The sequence below is a fragment of the Crocodylus siamensis genome, chromosome 1 (assembly GCF_052110815.1).
Source record: "Crocodylus siamensis isolate JL-2025a chromosome 1, ASM5211081v1, whole genome shotgun sequence".
NCBI classification, from domain to species: Eukaryota; Metazoa; Chordata; order Crocodylia; family Crocodylidae; genus Crocodylus; species Crocodylus siamensis.
The window spans coordinates 303,261,076-303,279,118 of NC_143395.1; the positions used below are offsets into that span (position 1 = coordinate 303,261,076).

Below are 18,043 nucleotides of genomic sequence, written 5' to 3' on the forward strand. Positions count from 1 at the left end.
AGGAACCACCATCCAGCCTGTGGTCAGACCAGGCACTGCCCATCCGGCCTGCCAGGGAAAAAGGTTGAGCATCACTGCTGTAGTCAATCCAGCGTAAGGGGAAATTATTCCAATTCTTTGCAATTCTGAGTCACAAATGTGTGGAAGAAATCAATATATTTTTTATGATTACCATGCAACAGAGGGGGAAACAGCATAGCTGAGAGGATCTTTTATGTTACCCTTGGGATAATTTCTTTAATGCTTGTAGATGTTTAAAATGAGAGAGGATTCAGGAACCATACCCCATTATTGCTCAGATTTCATGAGGGAGCTTTCTTGGTAGCTTTTATTTTAAATAAGGTTTGCTGTACATTTTATTAGATACTTTAAAAGAAACCACACATTATTGCACAATTGTGATTCCTCCTGGCAGGGTACAGTAAAGGCCGAGGCAAAGCTAGGACATTATATCACAAGGCCACAACAGAATTAGTAGCTTTTAGTAGAGGATCAAACAATGCTGAATTGCTCATTTTTATTTGATGGATTTTGGTATTATTTGTTGTACCATTATGGAGTAGTTGTAATTTTACTTCTCTTGTATGGCAGGTTTACAGTACTTCCATAATGCTACAGTTTAGAAGTATGCTGAGACATTAGCCCCATGAGACCAAAAACCTAGAAGACTGCTGGGAAAAAGATACTAGGTCATGTTCTGTGTTGCAGCTTGCGGCTGAGAAGTGCCATTTGTGGTCAGGTACAGGCCAGTGTAGATATAAACCACGTTTGCACCTCACAGTTTTGACCTACACTGAGGACTGGAGAGAGTCCCAACATAATTTAACCACCTATTTAAGTCACGGTAGCCGTGTTGTCCCAGAATCTCTAAGCACTGTATGCTGTAGTGCTAACCTGGACATATGTATACTGGGGGGCTTGCAAGAGGGGTCCCTTGAAAGGAACCTTGCCAATGCCTTGTGCAGTGTCTGCACCACAAGAATGCTTTCTTCAGCCCTCAAATGCCCAATGTTAGCAGTGCTATCACTCCTGCAAAGTAGGGAAGCCACAGAATTTAATTGTCTTGAAACAAAAGCAGCAACACTCACGAGTATTTGAGAAGCTAATATTAGAGACTAATGTACTGTTTACTTCCTGATTGGCTGGTATCTGATTTATGTACCTTTTTTTACACACACAGGTGCCAACTTTTATGTTGGGGGGTGAGGAGGAGCTACGATGATGGACATGTGCCCCCATCCCCCCAGTGTGTGGGGAATGGGGTGGGTGTGTGGAGAAAGGTGGTGTGGGCACAGGTGACACATGGTGGGGTAGAAGGGGGCACAGGTGATGTGGCAGGGGGCGGGGAGGCACATGGCCCCCATGACTTCTGGGCCCACAACGAGGTACAGGGCTGCAGCTGGGCTGTTCCAGCTCTGGGAAGCAGCTGCCTTCACGGTCCAGTGGGCGGGACCTGGCATGGGTGGGAGTGCCCTGCTGCCATGGCCACCAAGGTGAGGTGCCCCCCTGCCTGCTTAGCAGTGTGGGGGAACAACTTCATGCCATGGCTGCTGCCATGCCTCGTCTTGGCAACCATGATGGTATGGTGCTCCCGCCAGCACTAGGTCCCGCCTGCTGGGCCATGGCGCTGGTCCTGCTTGGAGCTGGTCTGGCTTGGTTGCAGCCCCATGCCCTGTGCTGTGTGCACAGAAAACTTGGGGGGCACATGCCCCTTGCACATCACCTGTGCCCCCTACCCCTTCATCCCAGTAGACTTACCTAGAGGGAGCTGTGGGAGCTGCTCTTCACCACTGTTTGGCTACCATGTGCATGGACACATGCATGTGGCTGTTTGCCCTTCCTGCTCCCCTGAGCTCCAGGCAGCTCATTGCAGACTGGAACTCTGCTATCCTTTTCCAGATTTTTCTCTGTTAAATGAGAGAATCTGCAATTTTTATAGTGAACAGAAAACCCAGAACCCTGGCCTAAGAAATATTACATAATTTTCCTTAGGTTTAGGCTCCAACAGCCCTCTTTCTGAGGGGTCCAGGGTCCTCAGGCCCCCATGTACTCAGTGTCTGTGCTTACACATGAGTGTAAGCTCCATCAGATGGCACAGATTCCATTTAATATAATGGCCTTTTGGTTTGTATGGCCTCTGCTACATGTTACATATATTATGCAGTTAACTGATTAATCATGTAATAAATTTAGACTGGCCACAGGTGCACAGTAATCATCATGCAGTTGCCTAATTAATCGCATAAGAAAACTAAATCAGCCACATGTGCAAAGTAATTATCACACAAGAAATGACTATCCAGCTATAAAAAGAGCCAACCAGCTATGAAGTTAGTGCTTGACAGTATGTAACAACTGGTTTCTATCCAGCTTTAATATGAATGTTTAGCAGGGCCCTGAGACAACTGTGGTTCATCTAAATGATATGATGCTGGAGAGTAAAGAGACTTAGGCTTCCAGTGAAATTTTTACATTGGTATGACAATTTATTCCCTTATGTTTCAAAGTTGGGAGAGAGTCTTGCTATAGAATTTATATTGCCATTTACCAATCTAGATACATAAAAAGTTTGGTGGAAACAAAACCATGGAAGTAGTGCATCAGCAGGATTGTCCAGTTGTTATACTAGGATGCTGCAAAGTGTTAGTAAACTGTTGGCTATTAACAAACAGAAATAAAATACAGGATATGTTTATATAGCTTTTGTTCTATAATGAGAACACAGTTTTTAAAGGCAGTATTATATTTTTTCAAACATGAAGGGATGATATCATTGCATCCAGAAAGCTTCTGGGAAGCTGCCCTCTGCTTAGGCCCACTGACTTTCAAACAAATTACTGTTGTTTGCAAAAAATTTTAATGATTGAAAATTATTGCTGCCAGTTGGCAGGATGAATCTTCCAATCACTAATAGAAGTTTTATGGCAGCATGAATATGGGCTAACGGAGGGATGGAAAACTTATTCTTGGCAAGAACTAGAAATTTTAGCTGCATTTTGAACACTCCCTTTGCAACACACTTCCACAGTATTTTCTACAAATTCACATACAAAACTTGCACTGGGTTTCAAGATCAGTGGATTTGTGACATGCACATAAAATTAAGGACGTTCCAAATGTAAACTATTGCTCTCTTTAGTGGCAAAAAGGTATCACGCATGAATTAATTAAGTTTGGAATGTTCTCTATATTATATATTTACTGATTTCTATCTAAAAATGCTTTTCCATTCAACATCAAAAGGAAGCTTACCTTGGAGTTTAAAATTTATTCTTCAACCTATGACACCAGATTTTTTTTTTTTTTAATAGCTCATGTCTGTCCAGTCATTCTGGCTTTTATAGATATGCACTATGCTAACAAATGTGTTTTATAAGGCGCATCTTAAATCATCTGTCTAAATAAAAACCATATCACTTTGCCTTTAAAAAAGTACAAGCATGAGGCCACTCTGTTAACTGGTGGCCTTAAACCATATATGAGGAAAGAAAGGAAAAAATACCATTGAAATTAAACAGCTTTTGTTCATTCATTAGCTATTAACAGCCAAATGGGGGTCACTTCCAGTAAACTAAGCAATCCACTCCATGTGGTGCTGTTTGAGCAACTCCATCTGGCTATACCTTCTGGAATGAGAAGCTGGGAACTTATGGTAATTGGAAATAAAAATTACTGAGTTCTTTTTAAGATAAGGATGTATTTTCTGCAGAGGAGAAATTATGAGTTAAAATACACCTGAGAAAAAACTAAAATTGAAAAAGAAAACCTTATTTCAGTGCTTGCAATGATTCAGTCACTGAGGGCAGACATCTGTGAATGCAATTTAATAAAGAATAACCCTTGCCCCTGCCTCCCACCCTAGGAATTTACCCAGAAACTATATGAAACCAGGTGCATTATAGCTGGATAGCCAGGACTGGGAGAACTGGGTCCTTCAGTGTATTTAAAGAAGACTTGCAGAGGCACTTTAAATATGAGAGTTTTGTCTGTTTTTACTTTTTCACCAGGATGTATAAAGGTGCGTTTTGTGTTTAAGAATGCTTACTTTTCTTAAGTGTTGTTTTACTTGATAAATGTGAGGAATGACAATGTGTGTGTGTTTATGGGTTTAGCTTAAACTTAAGCTTACAGAAATAAGCTGTACAGATATAAATATTCTTGTTTGCAAAACTATGTGTAGACAAGCCCCGGGAGTTTTCACTAATTGTCAATACAGATACCTTTCCTCCTTGACTACGCAATCCTTGTGATGTTGTTGTACCACTTGTTCTCCAGTCAGATTAAAACCTTTCCTGGAAAGAAACCTAACTTCCATAGAAGTAAGCAGTCACACTTCAAAATGTTTCAGTACAGGTATTATAAACTATAAATGAAACATACAAACCACAGTTTTTTTGCTTTGCAGATCAATTGGAAAGACAACTCTGCTAGTGAGACAACTCATAATGTCCTGCCAAGTACCAATGGGATTTTCAGTGTTGGCTGAGTTAGATCCCCTTGAAGTCATTGGGAGTTTTACTCTTGACTCAAAGGAAACAGGCTGATGTTGAGTGATTCTGAATTTTCCTCTTGATAGGTCCACAGAGTTGGAGATCTGTGAATTAGAAATTTGGGTCAGCATGGTCTATAGCAGACTGGTGGTAATTTTGTGTAAACTATCCAAAGCATATAAAAAAAAAAAAGTTTAAGTATACATATGGCTACTCCTTGTTTAGCTTGAACAGTTCTTAAATATTTTAATCTTGAGCTTCTGTTGTTAAAGTGTTAGGATCTCATGTGTTAATGGTAATCTTTGGTCAAAATATATCACTATCACATATGAAGTTACAATAAATAACTAAGTATTATTTAACTCTCTTTGAAGTCAATTGATATATGGCTCTTGGATTTGGTGAGAATTGATCTAGATAATAAAAAAGCAGAATATGTAAAAGTTGGAGAAAATGAAGAGCAGAAAGGGGCCAAAGGAGAAGAACATATGCTATCACGCTAGTAATGTTTTTAGTTTTGCAAAGTATGATTTAGAGCCTGACTAGTTCAAGGAGGGGCAGAAATGAAAGTGTAACTGCTAGCAGTAAGTTTTGTCAGCTCTCAGTGTGATTCTAGCTTTTGTACTTGAGTGTGCTGTAAAAATCTGGCAAGCTATTTACTCAGATCTATTATTTATCTTATGTCTAAAAGAATAGACATTTTGCTAGGAAACTGGTGAAATATGCTTGCTCACCTGTTTGTTTCTGTGTCATTAGATAAATGTTTTCAATTAAAGGTACTGTAGAGTGTGTTTTAGATGGACTGACATTTATCTAGTAGAACATCTGTCGATGCATATAACATACAGATCAGTTTTGGTTTTTCGTACACCAAGTCTAAGTTTATTTCAGTACACATGTTTTGCTGTACAAGCCTGTATATCAGGGGTGTCAGAAATGCCCCACAGAGCCTTATTATCTGGCCCATAGTGCTGTCTATGGGTCTTAATCCAGCTGTAGGTATCACATGACACATAATCTGTCCCTAGGTGTTAATTCAGACTCCATTGTTCAACCCTTCCTCAGACTGGTAAGTATTTGAAACCAGGGGTGCTGCTTAGGTAAATAAAAGGAGCACAAGTGGGGCTGGCTGGATTTAGTGGTAAAAAGATTTTTGCTTTTATTTTTCCTCTCTATTAATCAAACCCAATTTAAAGCAACTATAATGATTTTTTTTCTCATAAAGATGATGAAAGTAATGCATCCTGTTTCTCCCTGCAGTGTCATTACCAATAAATTTAAACACCATTGTGGTGATTTCTGCCGTAGTGACATGCACTGGTTACATATATAAAAACATATCTGTCATTCAGTTTACAGATAATGAAAATGAAAGGTAAATCTTTGGGAGGGAAAAATTGCCAAGTATATGTGAGAATACCAAATCTAGATGAAGTAGCAGTGACAGCAAACTTTCTGTATCATGTATCCAGCATGAAACAACCAGTTAATTGCTTGTTTTCTGATGTTACAGAAGACATACCGACTCTGAGACTTCAGCTTGCTTTTGTGTCGGTCCATGAGGACATCCTCTCTGTGATAATCACAACATTTAATCTCTTATAGAAAAAATAAGGCCTTCAGATGTTGAGAATTGATTAAAAATAGTTTAACAAAACTACAGAAAGAACAGGCCCTTCCAACTCTGAGATACGAAGGATTTTCTAGACCATACCCTTCACCCAGTACTGAGCAGTGCTTTATCAGTTTTACTCTGCTCTAACAATATTAAGAGCAAAGAAGAGACATTAGAATGTGCAAGTATCTGTCTAGAGCAGGGATCCTCAGCCTTTTTAGAGTCAGGGCATTGCTCTAACTTTCTCAAAAAATTGGTGGCATCTGTGGTTGAGACCACTATTGTGCTGTCTCAGCTTACTTCTGTGGTTCTCAGGTGCCGCCATCTCCACCAGGTAAAAGTATCTTATTTTCTTCAGGCACAGCCAGACCAGGAAGAGTCATAGGATGTACACACATGCTGTCTTGCCTGCCTTAGGGTTCTCTAATAAGTGGAACTCTCCTATACTCCCCTATTTTTAGGAGGAGCATAATGGTGGGGTGGACTTACACCTAGCCATTGCAGCAGTGCTCATGATGTGGACCATGTGAAAAGGTCTTGTGGGACTCTGGTTGAAAACCACTGGTCTAAAAATCCCTCCTACATCACTGTACTGGTTTATTTTGGAAGGTTCATTGTACAACTCTGATCTGTGAAAGCTTCTCTTTTTTAACAGGCCGTTATGTTCTAAAGAAAATGATTGTTTTACAGTTCATCCTCTCCAGCCTCTTACAGATCTTTTTTTTAAAGTTCGTAGTAGAAATTTAAGAATACCAAACCCCTCCCAATAATATTAATAACAATGATGATGTTGATAATAATAACACAACAACAACATTGCTGGGAAAGGCTTGACTAGATGCAAAACAGCTGTGCTATTCTTAGGTACCTAAATATTGTCAATCAAAGAAAATTTGATATGAATCCAAGAGATTCAGCTGCTCCAGGGGAAAGATGCCAAATCTTGTGCAACCTCTCCTTGGACCTTCCAGTACAGTAAAGGACCACTGACCACAAAAAAGTGCTGGCTATGTGGGAGGTTTTAGAAATCTGACTTTAATCCAGTAATTTGAAAAATATGTTCCTAAGTGATTTGCTTCACACATGCATGCTCAGCTTTCTGCCTCCTACCTATCTGCCACTCTGCTTCCTGCCTCTCCCTTCTCTTCCATTTGTCATGCACAGATGCTGCCTAGTCCAATTGTGGCCTGCATGCTGTAGTTTGGCAACCCCCAATTCTAGGACATATTATGGGCAAATGTCATTCTTAAAAGAAGCAGCTGTGTAAGTCTCTGGAAGAAATCGATTGATGTGATTCACTTGACTGTTAAATTGTACTGGCAAGTGCAATTAAAAGATGAAATCATTTACCTAAGATCGGAAAGTACCACTCATGTGGTAGAACCAGGAGTGGGAACAAGTTCCTTCTCACAGGTGTTACTGTAGGGAGAGTTTCCTTTTCTGAGTTATTTGCTTCCAGAAGTCATCAGCAGTGAGGCAGTGGTGTGCTGGTATCTTAAACTAGTATATCCTTGGTAAGAGTCTTTTGTTCAAACTTTTTGTATCATTTTTCTGAATCCTTGGTTTGCTGTTTTGTGGATGGTTTGGGGCACCTGGTCTGTCTTAATTCTGGAAAAAGTGTGCAACACATGGTGGGCACTACAACAATTCAAATAATATAGTGATCGTGACTTGAGCATAAGGGACGTTTTTGGTCAGAAATAACAAATGTTGTACTGAAGCTGAATGTATAAAATTCTCTTCCAAGTTTCCATACAAAAATGCGAAGGTAATGCAAAACTGACACTGTAATAGTGTTTAATGTCTCTCCTGGGTGTGTACATGCCGTTTGATTTTCTTGAAAATCAGATCTGCTGCCCATATATGCCATAATAAAAAAAATGTTTTAAATATATTTATTGTGTCTAGTCCAAGTGAATGGAACACATTAGTAATGGTGAAACTTTCCAAAGAGGTTGCTGATCCAAATATGTATATTAAAATGTGGATCTTTGCAATTTAAAGTCATATAGCTGGAAACCCTGTAGATGATTTAACTGTATGAAAACTGAAGATTTTGCTTTATCTCTGTTAGTCTTCCTCCCTTCTTCCAGTTCCCATGTGTAATTGCTGTTTCATTGTTATTGGCACCTAGAGCTAAAAGCTAAGGTCTGCAGTAATTTTCTTAATTTCTTTTTATGTCTATATATTGAAGATCAGAACATGGGGATCCCAGATGGTACATACATTTTTTGGCTCAACTGTGTGGAACATTTTATAGAAGTAGGATGTAATTTTAAATTCTTGTAAACCCCATTTTAAGTTGAGGTACAACAGGGGAGAACTGCTGGTTTGGAACATAATTTTGTCCAGTTGCTGTAACGGGATAATGGCTAATTGCATCTGCATTTAAAAGTGTGTCCTTTGTAACAAAAGAGCTGGAAGGTTCCATGCCCAATTTTGCATCTAAAACTGTTACTGATGACAGTGGGCATTCACAAAAATCATCTTAACCAGGCTCTGGGACACTCATGTTGGTTCCATTCCAATCCACACAAAAAAGTAGGCATTGAAATCCTACCCCATCTCTCTGCATATGTCACACCACACCCTGGAATTTGTTCATTAGTCATGTTGGCATTTTGTTCGCCTTCTTCTGCTGAGACCATCTAATGCTGACCTCTGTTAATGACAGAATACTAGACCTGAGGGACCATGAACCTGAACTTTTAATAGTTCCCCTTTTCAGTTTCAGAGCTCTTCAACTAAGTACAGACAGTCAAAAACCCCAAGGCTGAATGGATTCAGTCTTCTCAAGTTAGTCTAAGATGCAAAGATTAAACTGAGAAATAATTGGACAGACATTCATTTTTGATTCAAGAAGTGCAGTCACATGCCTGCAGTGGTTCAGACCAAAAGCTGAGAGCACTACAGCACAGCTCTCTGGCATGTAGCCAGCATAGGTTGTGTGTTTTGCTTCCTTTTCCTGCCACCCCCGAGGTCTCTAGGATTTGCAGTCCAGAATTACAGCATCAGGACTCTGCAGTGTTGCTCATCACTTCCTCTTCCTGCTTCCAAGTGCCTCTGGGATTTGTAGTCCACAACTGCAGCCAGCAGTAAATTTGAGCAGGGGAGGGGTATTTAACCCCCGCTTCCCCACCCTACCCCGGCCCCAGATCCCAACTGGGGTTTGCCTGTGGGGGCAGCCGCTGCCTCTCCCCTTCCATGCCCAACCTTTCTGTGTTGGAGCAGACAGCACAGCACAACCCAGAGCTGGAAAGCATGCTGGAGAACTGTGATTTAATGTGAACCAGGAAGAGTCTGGGACAGAAGTTGCATAAACCGGTTTGACCCAAATCAGTTAAGTCTGATACTGGTTCAACCAGGTTTATCTTAATCAAGTTTTAGCCATTTTAAAACTGTTTTATGTGCACTGAAATTCTGTTCTGTTACAGGTTTAAACCAGTTTTTGATCACTTACACTGTTTTTTGTGTAACTTCTGTCTCTGTCCTTCCAGTCTAAGCCTCTCCATTCTTCTCTGAACTTGCCTTTTTCCCTTTCCTCAGACAGTAACTCTCTGTATAGTGTTTTGCACATCTCCTTATGCTCCTATTTTTGTCCTCCTTCCTCTGCTTGTCCATCCCCATGATGTTCCCTCTCCCAGACCCCAGTGTGCAGTGTACCTTTCTGAACTGATTTAAAATCAAATAAAAACACAAAACAGTGAATTAAGATATGCACTGCTCTTTTAGTCCCTGTTCCTTCTCCCCTTCCTTTCCCTGCGTTTGATCTCTTTTGATTGTAAAACTCTTTGGACAGGTACTGTCTTTCCATTTCCCTGTAATTGCCCATGGTATTTTTAAGATAGCTTGATATAAACAACAATTTGTTGAAGAGTTGTGTCTGAAATCACAATAGTACCCAGATAATAAATAACAGCAGTAGTGATGCTTGCTACCCTGGTATTAATGAGCCTGGTTGTCCAGCTATATTTCAGGCCTTCCCACAGAGCAGCATGCCCTGATGGTGTCCCTCTCTGCCATTTTTGTGCCCACAAGGATATGAGGGAGGAAGGAAATGACTTCCTTTCTCTTCATTTACCGTGGTCCCATTTTTCAGATTTGCAGAATTGTTAATGCATTTTTTTTAAATCATCCCACTAGAGACATGTTGAGTTGCCACTGCAGTGCCAGTGTTTAGTACCATAGTGGTTTCTCTGTTGCCATGTCTCGGACCATTCTGTGGTATTGCATTAGCATTCACAACACAGTGCTAATGTGCTTCCACGTGCTTCTTCATGCAAGGGGCCCTTGCAAAACCAAACACTAAGCTCTGGTTTAATGAACACTGCTGTAAATGCATTTAATTCCACATCAGAGCTCATTCTTGTGAAGTGTTCTCTTCTCTTTTTGTTAATTTCCTTTGCATCTGTTTTCTGCAAGGGGAGAAATTGAGCTATTTTTCCAAATGTGGTTTCAGATGTAAGAGTTTTTTGTTTTCTGACATACTATTTTGGAAAAAGGTTTAATTTGATTTGATTTGATTTTTTTATTTTACTGCAGTGGCAGCAGCATACAGATGTCTAGAAGTGGAACTTTTGGACTGTTATGAATTAATTTTCTTTGCTCTGTATTTAGAATAGCTTGGGCAACAGGGGTATCTATTTTGGAAGTAACTTCAATGCCTTCATTGAATGCTTAATTTAGAATTTAGTATCTTCTGTTTTGTGTAGTATGATTTTTGGTGTCCTTTGATAATTCCTCTGTTCATGCTAGTATCGTATAAATTATTTTAAAGCTGTATTGAGAATTTTTGGAAGACACTATGGTAGCACTATGCATAGTATTTCAGGAAAAAACCCTAGGACGAGGGACAGAAGTTACACACAAACTGATATAAGTGATCAGAAACCTGTTCAAAGCTGTAACACAACCAAAGTTCAGTTCACATAAAGCGCTTTCAAAATGACTGAAATCAGTTTAAGATAAACCTGGATTGTACGGATGCACTGATAAAGATTCTTTGGGCTGATATGGCTCATTCAGCCATCATATTGGCCAGTACTGATCCCATTGCTGATATGTAGCCTGGCAGGAAAGCAGTGTCTGGCTGATAAGTCTGTTGTGGGGAAGGGGAGAAATTGAGGCCCCTGCAGTGAGGGAGAGAGTGGGGCAGGGGCAAGCACTGTCTGGCAGGGGCAGTTTGGGGCATAGGACAGAGCTGTGGCTCATCTGGAGGGTGCATGGAGTGGGGGCTGGCTCCTGCTGTTGTGCGCACTCCAGGAGAAGCATGGGGGACATGTGCCCCCTGGATCTGTGTGTGGGGCAAAGGTAGGCTGCTACTGTGGTCTGGGCCCTTCCCAGTGGGGGACTTGAGCCATGGCTGTGCTGGGGGCAGGCAGTGGTGCTGGGAGGAGGGGCTTGGGGGGGCTACAACAAATTTTGGGGTGGCTGTAACCCCTCCTCCCGGTGTTGCTGCCACCACCCAAGCACAGCCCCAGCACAGCCCCGCCTGGAAGAGTCCAGAACAGCTGCAGCCCACCTTTACCCCACACACAAATCCAGGGGGCACTTGCTCCCTGTGTCTCCCCTGGGTGTGTGTGCGCAACAGCAGGAGTCCCCTTCACGCCCCTTTTGCATGAGATGCTCATGGTTCTGTCTCACACCTTGCCCCACCCCAATTGGGCAACCCCTACCCCAGCCCCACTCCTCCCCCTCACTGTAGGGGCCTCAATCTGCACCCCCCATGCACCTTCTCTCCCCCACACCCATTCTTCCCAACAGATGTACCAACCTGATGCTGCTCTCCATGTTGCTTGGCTGCACTCCTGGCCATGTGCATGCTGCGGCTGCTCCCATGAACATGTCATTTAACGGTGACATTATCGACCACAGCCAAAAAATGCTGATTGCCGATAATGTCATAGTTTCATAGCTGGTAGGGTTGGAAGGGACCTGAGCAGATCATCAGGTCTGACCCTCTGCCATGGCAGGAGAGAGTACTGGGGTCAAACGACCCCAGCAAGGTGTTCATCTAGCCTTCTCTTAAAGACCCCCAGGGTAGGAGCCAGCACCACTTCGCTTGGAAGTTGATTCCAGATCCTAGCTGCCCTGACCGTGAAGTAGCGCCTCCTGATGTCTAATCTGAATCTACCCTCTGCCAGCTCGTGACCGTTATTTCTAGTCACTCCTGGTAGTGCTTGGGGGAACAGGGACTCCCCCAGTGCCTGCTGGTCCCCTCTGACCAGTTTGTAAACAGCCACTAGATCCCCCCTCAGCCTTCTCTTTTGGAGGCTGAACAGGTTCAGGTCCTGTAGCCTCTCTTCGTAGGGCCTGCCCTGCTGCCCCCTGATCATGCAAGTGGCCCTCCTCTGGACCCTCTCCATGTTGTCCACATCTCTCCTGAAGTGCAGTGCCCAGAACTGGACACAGTACTCCAACTGTGGCCTGACTGGTGTCGCATAGAGGGGGATGATCACCTCCGTGGACCTGCTTGAGATGCATCTGTGGATGCATGACAAGGTGTGGTTGGCCTTCCTGACTGCATCCCCACACTGCCGGACCATGTTCATCTTGGAATCAATGATGAATCCAAAATCCTTTTCTGCCTCTGAACTGACGAGAAGGGAGTTCCCCAGCCTGTAGGTATGGTGCTGGTTCTTCCTCCCCAGGTGCAGCACCTTGCACTTGTCAGTGTTAAATGTCAATTCACCTTTTATGGATGCCGATACAGTATGGACTGATGTATTTGTGCACCTCTACTGGACTGATGTAGTATTAGACTTAACTGATTTAGGTTAGGCTTATTGAACTTCTGTCCCAGATCCCTTCCAGGTTTAAGTTAACTCACAGTCCCCCAGCATCCCAGGATACTTTGCATCTCTCCTTCAATACCCTCCTCACAGGGTGGGTAGACTAGCTTTGGCCCAAGCTGCCTGCTCCAGCTGAGCAGAGAGGTGTGCTTTAGCACCCACTGGTTTCTGGCCTGAGCCGCTGCAGGCATGTGGCTGCATTTCCGGAATCAAAAGTGAATATCTGTTAATTTGTTTATCAGTTCAAACTGTGCAGCTTAGAGTAACCTGCAAAGATTGAATCGATTTAGGTTTGGGATTTTTGACTGTCTGTACTTGGCCAAGATGAACCTTGAATTAAAGTTAGTCCAGATTTAAACCCATTTTTATATTTCTATGTGTAGATGGCTAGTATCAGTGTCTTCCTTTTATGCTTAAGAATAATAGCAGTAGGCACTAGTTAATTTTTTAAAAAGTTATATAGAAAATCAACACCAAATTGGCAATCAGAAAATTTGGGGGCCTAATTCTGTTTTTGTTGATGTTTTAGGCTCTTCAGCATTGTGTTGTTCTTAGTATAGTGCTTGCTTACTGTCTGCATGGCATAGGATTAATTAGAGGTTTAATATTCATGGTCCACTTTGAATATGTAAAATGCTACTTCATGCCTTACTATTTCTAGCAATTGAGAACATAGGCAAGTCAAATATGCACCATTTTGTTGCAGAAAGTAGAAATAATATACCACAATAGCCTTTACAGACGAGTTCTAAATTGAGCCCTTGCTACTACTTGCCCATTCTGTCTTTAATGTGTAGCTACCCACATCTTCTCAACAAGGGCATATATAGATGGACAAAGGGCTAGCAGCATACTGGGCTGTATTAGTGGGAGCGTTGGAATCACAAGGGAAGTGATCCTTTCACTCTATTTGGCATTAGTGAAGCCCCATCTGGAGTACTGTGTCCAGTTTTGCACCCCCTCCCCACCACTACTGAAAGGATGTAGATAAATTAGAGAGGAGTCCAGCAGAAGGCAACAAAAATGGTTAGGGGCTGAGGCACATGACTTCTGAGGAAAGGCTGGGGGACTGACTTTGTCTGATAAAGAGAACACTAAGAGGGAATTTAATAGCAGCCTATAACTACCTGAACGGGGGTTCCAAAGAGGATGGAGCTAGACCAGGGGTAGGCAACGTTTTTTGGCTGGAGTGCCAAAAACTCCCCACAATGCCTACCTTGGAAGGTGCTGAAGTGCCAGCATGCCAGAAAAACAAAATGAGGGCAGGGGGTACATGGCAGGATGCCCTGCTTGTGCCCCTTCCCCCTCAGCCCTGCTGCCCCTGCCCCCCAGCCCAGGCTCCGTGGCTGTCAGCAGCTACCCAGAACCTGAGCCAGCTTCAAACATCTGCCGCCTCCTAGTCCCAGACCTGGCTCTGGGGAGGCAGCACATACTGGCAATGCTCCCCACTGTGCTGCCCTCGCTGCTTCTGCAAAACAGCGTTGGAACCCGGCATGGCACGACACAGAGGGGTGTGCAGAAAGGTGCCTGCTCCCAGCTCCCCGCTGCCCTGCCACACTTCCCCTGTGTGCACAGGAGCAGTGTGGGCAGCAGTGCAGGGTTGTGCCCCTTGCTGCTGCTCCTGCCTGCAGGGCAAGTGTGGCAGGGCAGTGGGGAGCTGGGAGCAGGCAGCTTTCTGTGCCCCGCCACGACAGGTTCCAATGCTGCTTTGCAGAAGCGGTGGCGGCAGCATAGCGGGGAGCATTGCCAGTATGTGCTGCCTCCCCAGAGCCTGGGGTCAGGGCCTGGGTGGAGAGGCAGCAGATGTTTACAGCTGACCCAGGTTCTGGGTAGCTGCTGACAGCCACGGAGCCTAGGCTGCTTGAAACAGGGCTTCTATGAGAGCAGCCCGGGCTCTGTGGCTATCAGTAGCTACCCAGAGCCAGGGCCGGCTACAGACAGCTGCTGCCTCCTGGCCCTGGCCCCAGCCCCAGCTGTCTCCCGGCCTTGGACTCCAGGTAGGCAGCAGGTGCCAGCACTGTGCCCTTTGGGGGTGGGGAGGCAGCAGCTGTTTGTAGCCTCCTGGCTGCAGCTGGCCCTGGCTTTGGGTAGTTGCTGATAGCCATGGAGCCTGGGCTGCTCCCAGCAGGGCTTTGCAGCATCCCAGCTGCCTGCTGGAAGCAGCCCAAGCTCCCGGCTGGCAGCAGCTACCCACAGCTGGGGCAGGCTGCAGCTAGGAGGCTGCAAATAGCTCCTGCCTCTCCAGCCCCAATGCGTGCCGAGGAAAATTGCCTCACGTGCCATGTTTGGCATGCGTGCTGGGGGTTGCTGACCCCTGAGCTACACTCTTCTCAGTGGTGGGAGATGACAGAACAAAGAGAAACAGTCTCAAGTTGCAGCAAAGGAAGGTTAGGTTAGATATTAGGAGAATCTTTCTCATGAGAAGTATAGTAAAACATTGGAACAGGTTATCCAGAGAGGTGGTGGAACCACCATCCTTGAGGGTTTTAGGACCCAGCTAGACAGAGTCTTGCCTGGGATGATCTAGTTAGGGCTGGTCCTGCTTTGAGCAGGGGGTTGGACTAGATGATCTCCTGAGGTCCCTTACTTTCTATGATTCTGTATGACAAGTGGTACATGTAATACATTGTATGCAGGCAGTAAGTATAGTTGTATGATTATTTTTTTAAATCTTGTGTGAATGAAATCTTTCTTTTCCAGATTCTTCAATGTGGGGTGTGTTTGTAGGAAGCAGCTGATAGTTTGTGGAAGAACAGGGTGTGGCCTTTCTCTGATGATGATTTTTGTTATGTCTCCAACTGTGCTCTTCCTATGTTGCAATTTCTTCTTTCCGTCTTCTTGCCTTCCCTCTCATGACCTTTTGTGGTACTGTTTGCCCCAGGGAAGTTGTGTTTTTATGGTTTCAAACCAACAGATGCAAACTGATGCAAAGACGCTTAGATTTCTTTTAAACAAGGCTTTTAAAAGTTTAGATTGCATTCATTAGAAATTGATTTAAGCCAAATTGAAAAGAGCAGGTTTTAAACTGAAATAAGTTTTATTAATTGGATATAAAATTGCACCTAAGGTCAGGGAAACTCTCATGTAGCCTGGGTTTCTGATATTCTTTGTGTGTATCTCCTCCATCTTTCCTTCAGTCTCTGAAGCCGTTTTCACAGATCTACTTGTTGGTCTTTATCTAGACCTATTCCAAAGCTACAAATACCTGGTTGAGAAAATTAATTGTGATCATTGACAATATTTGCTTCTGTTATAACACTGTAAAAATAATGATTAATTGGCATAAAAAACGTTTTGCAAGTCTTTTGTGAAAAAATAGAGGTTCCCATAGGAACCTTCCTGACACCTTCCCTGGTGCACTGGATCCTAGACTGCCATGATCTGTGGTCATAGGACAGCCCTTCCATGCTGACTGCTTTGGGTGAGCCAGCTAAGCTGGATGCTCTTCACAAGGACTATGGAGTCTGGAAACACTGGGCATCACAGTGTTTCTAGGCTCTGTATTTTACTAGGAAGGACCACTGGGGCTGTCATTTGGGTGTCGGGATCTCTGGACCCGTTTTATTTTGAAGGAAGCAAAACAAAATGCTTTTATTTTTTTACAGCCAAAAGTACTCAGAGTTCAGTTCTGCTTTCATTGAAAAGCTTCAGATTTTTTTTAACTGCCAAGAATTCCCTGCAGAAAGAAAATTGCAATTTTTGTATTGGTCTTGTTGCTATATAGCCATACAAATGCATCCTTCCTAGAGACTGTATGTACTTTCTCGTATCTACTGCATTTCCTAGGTTGTAACAAAAATCCAGAGCTCAAATACAAAGCCACAAAATCCTGAGCCTGGCTTGTTCTCTTTAGATGCCCGCCCACGTTTGATTCTGTACTGGTTTTCTGTTACTTCTCAGTCACTTTGTCATTTCCTCTTTCTGAACCACATTCCCCCTATCAGGTCATAGTAAAAGTGCACTGGGTTAGCTTAAAATGGCTTTTAAACCAAGTCAGTGCATGTTGTTTATACTCTCCTTCAGATCTAAGTAGCTACAGTACTTTCTGTTTGGCTTAAGCCTTTTCGTAGCTTCTGTTAAAAAGAAAAAAGGGTGGTTTATATATGAATAACGGGTTTGTATTTTTAACTAATTCAGTTTAAAATCAGATTAAAATTAGACCTATGGAGCTTTCTTGGATAAACAAATACTCTATCTCAGCTATCTCCTTGCTGTTTGATTGGCCTTAACCCTTTATAACAGGGGTAGCTGACATGCAGCATGAGTGCCACAAGTGGCACGGGCAGGCCTTGTATGTAGCATACAGCAGATTGGGTAGAGGACAGGGGTGACAGAGCAGAAACCAGAGCATCAGATCAGGCAGGGAGCAAAGGGCAAGAAACAAAAGGTAGAACAGTAGCTCGGTCAGCAAGCAGAAAGCTGAGCAGCAAATCAGGCAGGAGAAAGGGATCAGATTTGCATTCAGAGGTGGTGTGGGGCTACATTGTGGCCCACCTGCCAAAAAGGTTGCTTCACCTCACTGCATTATGATAGATCTGTCTTGTGGATCTGGCAAATAATATCAATCCAGTAACACTGGCAACAGCAGCAGCTGAGTAAAATCTGAGTTTACATTAATTCTTCCACAGAGAAAGCACTCTGGAGGAGCAGAATAGGCATGAGCTTTCCCTATGGGAGAATTTTACAGTGAGGTATTGGAAATGCAAAAGAGACTTGCAGTATGTAATGATGTGGCTTCCTGTGATTCTGCTCCAATTTTAAATTCCTGTATTTTTTCCTATAAACCTCTGCAGGCAACGTGGGTACGAACTGCATGAGTGAAAGTCACCAACTACTTGCCAGTGTACATCCTATTTCTGACAGAAGGCTGCCTCTCTCATGCCTTGTTTAGGTCAGCAACCTTTACAAGCTGCAGGCCAGAACAATGTAGCTCTGGTCTGATATGGACCAGGGGGCTTTGGTAGCGCATCAGCAGTGGAGGGTTTTGCTTGCATCTGTACTGGGGCTAAGCAGCTTGGAGCTGTGTCTGCACTACTGCCACTTCTGTCTCTCTAGCTGCAGCCCAGGCACAGCTTCCAGCCAGTGGGGAGCTTTGCTAGGGCTGGGCAGCTGGAAGCTGTGTTCACATTGCTGCCATTTCTCCTCAG

At 43.5% G+C, this 18,043-nt stretch overlaps 1 protein-coding gene across 2 annotated transcripts in view; it reads left to right on the plus strand.

Annotated features, from left to right (window-relative positions):
- The window catches only part of LIMS1 (LIM zinc finger domain containing 1), a 132,998-nt gene that overhangs the window by 22,134 nt on the left and 92,821 nt on the right, over nucleotides 1–18,043 (plus strand). Inside the window, exon 1 of one of the 2 annotated variants that reach the window (XM_090021322.1) lies at nucleotides 592–689. The exons of the other annotated variant lie outside the window; for it this stretch is intronic. The gene's annotated coding sequence lies outside the window, so the exon portion shown is untranslated. Of the gene's footprint in view, nucleotides 1–591; nucleotides 690–18,043 lie in introns of those variants that run through there. 2 annotated transcript variants of the gene reach the window in all.